Genomic DNA, 6,000 nt, shown 5'->3' on the forward strand with positions numbered 1-6,000 from the left:
AGCCACAGGCAGCAAGCAATACCCCAAGGAAGCAGAAACAGCATTGTGGTGTAGGTAGTGAAAGATTAACGTGTGTGGAGTCATCCACATGCCCAATTGTAGAATCTCCTCCAATGGCCGACTAAGATGAGAAGCAAGGGAGAAGGTAAGGTGACAGATTTGATGTGCGAAAACATGAAAGAGAACATGCAGGAAAGGAGACATGAAAGAATAGGCCAACCCAATTGGTCAGGATAACCGGGGAAAGATCACGGGAAGAGGAAGGTTGCCAAGACATAAAAAGGCTGGAACAAGGACCATGGAACGAAGCTATGCGAGCAATATAACAATGGAGGGCACAAACAGGACAGAGGAGTTTATCCAGATCAGGACGATGGTAGAGATGAGATATAGAGAATAGGCAGATAGGGAAAAAGGAAGACTGACCTTGTGAGCCGCAGAGTTCTTAGGAAGGAAAGCACGATCCAGATAAAGTATAAGGTAGGAGGAGTGGTACAAGGTCCTGGCAAAGTCAAGGGCAAAAATATCTGACCTATGATGCCAGCAGGCCAGGAATAGGAGGAAATATGCCTTCAAAGAAAGGTGAAACAGGGAACACATAGACAGAGGTTCGAAAGGAGGTAAAGTGAGGGCACAAAGGACCATGTTAATGTCCCAGTCTGAGATCAACGGATGCCTCTGTGGCCAACAGAGCTGGAAAGAACGGATCAACATGGAAAGGACAGGAGAAGCAAAGACCCTGCAAAAATGGGAAAAGGTATGTGATAAAGTTGCCTGAGACCCTGAAATTGAGGAGACCGAAGAACCCCTCTCAAAGAGCCATGTGCAAAATCCGGAGTTACAGGCAACCATTGGGTGAGAAGCCCAGAAACCCCCTAGTCAATGCCCAGGAATGATAAACGCTCCACTTGCATTGATAGACGGCCAAAGAAGAAGGGTGAATGGAGAGGGCTAAATGTGAAGCTACTCTACGAGAGAAAAAGAAACTCCTTACCAAGGAATTGACAAAAGCAAGACATAAAGACGGAGGACAGACGGTCCGGGATGAAGCACCAGTGACTGGGGTTGATGAAGCAGGTCGGGATGGAAGGGGAGGGAGCAACTGAGAAAACCAAAGTTGAGCACGTCAGTAAAGAGCAATCAGAAGGACTGTGCACAGAGTGATATGGATGAGGGAGACCACCTGATGAAGTAAACGGATGGGAGGGTAAACATAAAGAAGGCATCGAGAGCCAAGGCTCGAGGATGGGGAATCGGGGGACCAAAACCAAGGTAATTTGTGATTGAGGACAGGGGCAAAGGCATCAATATGGGCCTTACCCAGATGCAGATAAACCTACCAAAAAACAGTAGGATGCAGGGACCACTCTGTGGGATAAACGTGACCCAGTCGGAAAAGAACATGTCAATGACAATGGATATGACAAATAAAATGTAGTTGGAATACTATTATTATACATTCTTCTAATTCTTGATAATTCCTAAGAGATTAGATAAAGAATGTAATGTTAAAAAATGAAACTGGCTTAATACTAACATTTTATGACAAGTATAATCACACTTTCCAGGCTTTAAAAATACTGACCCTTTAAGATAATCTCCAATAACAAAGGATCCAATTTGATTGAACTTCATTAATAACAACTTTTTCATTTTCCATAACCAGCCACTCTTTAACCCATTAGACGTTCCTGAACCCTTATCAATGTGATTTATTTAGTTTATTATCTTCTTTGTGGCACCTTATCAAAAGAGTGAAAACTAACCCACTGACTGCTGATTCACTATATAGTGTACAGTCTGCTTCTGGTAGATGAATGCCAGTGTGCCTTATACTGTGTATAGCTTGCAAAAATTTCACAGTCAATGGGTTAAGTACACAAAGTCCACACCCCTTTCCAGCAAATGGATAACAGGCAATATACTCAAAACAGTCTAATAAATTAGTGAATCTACAAAAGCTCTTTTTTTATGATGCAAAGCTTCTTCTATCAGACTCTTTAATTCTTCCTACTACAGAACTAAATCTAACTGGCCTATAATTTCCAGAGCAAACTTTATTATCCCCTTTAAAAACAGAAATAACATTTGCAATTCTCCAGTCCTCAGGTACCTACCCACTGTCTTATGACTTATCAAGGATGAAAGAAAGAGAGAATGCACATATGTTATCTCTGACCTGCTCTAAAAACCTAGGTAAAAACATTGTCTTGCCATGCCTATTTATTTTCAATCTTTCATTCTTGTTACTTAAAATCCAAGAATTTATCTATATGTTAATTGCAATACTTTCCATAGAATGCTCAAGGTCAAGAATACTGCTAAAATCCTCTCTTACAAAAATTTAACAGTTTCAGCCATCTGGTAGTTTTCAACAAAAACCATGCCATCTACATTTTTTAAGAACTGAAAAATTTGAAAAGTACTACACTTATTTTATGTCATACATATTTGATCTGTTTTTATACACATACTTTTCTTTAAATATAAAAAATATGCTTGTTTTGCCACCTATAAGCAATTATTCAAACTTTTTTTATTAAGTGCTATTATCAACATACCATGGTCACAATAACCTTCATTCCATCTGTAATGAAGTTAACCGACTAATGCAAGTTCAGATTCCCCCCTTTTTTTTTCTTGTACATAAAATTAATATTTTGATATAATTTTGTATCTACAACTTTTGTCTTTTTCTGTCAAGTATTTTTATAACTTTGATTTCAGAAAATGTTTATAAAATGATCCATATATTAAACAATTCTAAAAACTTCAATAAAAGTAGCCATGTCTGGGGCCTATACATAAACGAAAAGAAAGATTGGGTGCTTTTTACAAACTAAGAAGGTACAAGTACAATATATATCTTGCTTTCTCATTCATGTGATAATACAAGTTTTTTACATGGTTTGAATGATGGTAAATATAACAATAATTTCAGCTTGTTAGAATACAACATTGATTTATTCAACTTGAGTAATCCCAAAATATTACTTAATTCAAATAAATGAATAGTATCAGTAAATACTGATTAAACCATAGCTTTTATGAATTTAAAACAAGGTACAACCAAATTTGAGTTATGTTACAATGTGTATACTACACAACCTTGCTTTACAAGTTTCTTGGCATATGTTTTTAAAATTAATGCCAAAAATATTGCTAATATTAATAACAAGTATTCCTAACTGGTGGAACACATTCTCTAATCTTTATAATTATAAGTAAAAATGTAAGCAATATATATTTATTCTTAACTATAGTGCTATATTCATTACTGCAAAAAATACTGACTTTGGTCTTAAGTATGTAGTTTTCTTTGTTCAGAAGTTAATCTTAAAATTTAAAATTGTATTTTCTTTTCAAATTTAAAAGACTTTTGACAGTTTCGTGTATTTTGGAAACACCTTACTAATAATACTTTATACTGAAACTAGTGAAAGTATCGGTACTTTTATCATACATGATACAATAATTAGACTTGATAATAATACTTACCATTAGTACGAGTAATACTACTTACTAGTATCAAACTAGGCTGTACTGTACTGTAGTACATACAATCTAGCTTCTAGTTCTAAGACTAAGCGTCAACATATAACAAAACTTATAAGTTACTGGTGTAAGGCTGAATTAAGATTCTGATCAGCATTCACAGAAATTCAAAATCATGAAAATGTTAACTTAATAAGTTAATAATCATATATACTATTACTATATAATAATATACATTACATAATCTTCGCATGCACTTCTACCGTTCTAAGTTCTATTGCGTCATTTCAACAACGAACAATTCTTTCCATCTTATTTATGTCACCCACCTTATCGCTTCCGAAGGTTATATTACTTATATTTTTATAACAGTTAATACGGATGATGAGGACTTCTACCCAAGTTTACACTTCAATATCTTACTAAATATTTCAAGTACTAGAAGGTTCACAATCTTATTTTTAAAAAACTCTTGTGCGCATGCGCGGAACTAATATTATTGAGACCTAAAGAACACCTAGTAAATTAAATGATTCTCTAATTCAGACTTTTAGCTATTATTTTTAGATATTTTAAGTTAAAAATAAGTAGTTTAACATTCAACTTAGATAATTTCTAAGATTTTAATTTCAAACCTTTTCTAAATTTCAAAATTTATTTTTCTTCATGGGTTTCATAGTGTTACAATTAGTTCAGTTAAAATTAAAAGCTAACTTACCCAACAAAGCATGTTAATCACTTGAACGTTTATAATAATATACATATTGGTAATTGTTGCAATTATTTTTTGTAAGTTTTGCTTGGAAAACCTTTTCTATGCAACGGAAATGATATATTTAATAAAAAGAAACAGCCAGTATTCGGTGAAAATTCTTTATTTTCAGTTTCTCTTATGGCTTTACAAAAAAGTAAACACATCACTGAATACAAGCCTAATTTTAACAGAACAAACAGCTGATGTAATTAAAAATAATAATAATTGGTTATTGTGCATCGTGTAACATTAAACATTTACATATTTCTGATGTGTGTGTGTGTGTGTAGCATATTCAGATGAAATTGAATTACCTTTACAGCTATATCAGATGGGTTTGTTAGATAACAGGAGATTCACTCAAAATACATATTACTAACGGAGTAGATGTAAAATATCGTAACAAGAATGGACACATAGTAAAATATAGAATATACGAACAATCTTTATTATACATGAAACGCCAATACTGTGTGTACATTTGCATTCTACTTAGGTCGGACTTTCACTTCCGCTGGATAACTAGACTAACTACTGACAACCAAGTTCTTATAGACCGACTTCAATTATTTTCGAGACCAGATTACCAAATCCAAGGTACTTTGCTTTCAAAGAGATCTCATATTTACAAAGCGTGATATGCGTAACACTTGATTGGTCATTCATGATTGTCATATTACACTTAGATGTGGCCATAGCCTCTTGATATCACCTGTACAACAACCGAAAAATACTGCTGTCGATGTTCTTTCACAAGGTCGCATTAAGTAACGTTCTTCACAGGCAGTAACAGATATTACCAACTTTAAGAATAACGAGGGAACAAAGGTAACTTTAAACAAGATCAACTTTACGGTTTTCTTGACCACCTGTTAGGCGAAATCTGCATTTATTCAGAACAAAGAATTAATTCTCAATAACTATGATAATACTATAAGAAGATAGAAATATATGGTTTATTGAAATTCAATGACGAGAAACCCACTTTGAGACTAATAATGGTTGGAGACGGCTTGAATGAAGAAAAACTTATATTAAAGTTTTTCTTCATTACCCATTCAAGCCGTCTCCAACCATTATATGGTTTATTGATATGTCACGTTTTACCGTCTTCCATGCCTCATGTTTTTCTTAAGCTGACACTTAACTTCACTTTTTTTTTTTTACCAATAAACTTTAAATTCACATTGATCAAGAATTGCATAATCCCTTTCTGGCTTCCAAAAAAAAACAAAAAAAAACACTTAATATACCAACAAACAAAGAAAAATACAAAATGAAATATCCTCTAATGAAGATGCAAGCACACACTACCAAACACTTTTAGAAATATATCTCATTTTAATCCTTCAACTTAAAAACATGGCAAAAAATATAAAACAAAAAGGTTTTTAACATTTAAATCATATCACAATACCCTTCAAAGAGTAAAATCTATAAAATCACACAATATATTTTAATAAAACTAAAGAGAGGAATCAAGCATACTATACAAGATTGAAAGCTTTTTGCATTGAAACCATACTACATAATAAAAAAGAAACCCTCTAACATTTTAAACAGGCTACGTAAGCTAAAAAACCCTTCAACACATGTTAACCTGAAATAATACAAAATCAATGTAGACAACAAACCCTATACACAAAGAATAGGCATTGCATAGTAAAAATCAGCTGTTTATTGCATCTGTAAGCAAGATAAAACTTTTTAAAATTCAAAGTAAAATTTTTTTAAAACATATCAAAGTAACT

The 6,000-nt window shown here is 33.5% G+C and overlaps 1 protein-coding gene across 3 annotated transcripts in view; it reads right to left on the reverse strand.

Annotated features, from left to right (window-relative positions):
• LOC106467232 (transcription initiation factor TFIID subunit 12-like) overlaps nt 1-3,981 on the reverse strand; it is a 54,749-nt gene extending 50,768 nt beyond the window's left edge. The window contains exon 1 of one of the 3 annotated variants that reach the window (XM_013927560.2): nt 3,825-3,981. The gene's annotated coding sequence lies outside the window, so the exon portion shown is untranslated. Of the gene's footprint in view, nt 1-3,498; nt 3,602-3,735 lie in introns of those variants that run through there. The other 2 variants (XM_013927561.2, XM_022395368.1) reach the window with 2 other exon arrangements.
• Nucleotides 3,982-6,000: the final 2,019 nt, after the last annotated feature.

Source organism: Limulus polyphemus, unplaced genomic scaffold (assembly GCF_000517525.1).
Source record: "Limulus polyphemus unplaced genomic scaffold, Limulus_polyphemus-2.1.2 Scaffold2536, whole genome shotgun sequence".
Taxonomy (NCBI): Eukaryota; Metazoa; Arthropoda; class Merostomata; order Xiphosura; family Limulidae; genus Limulus; species Limulus polyphemus.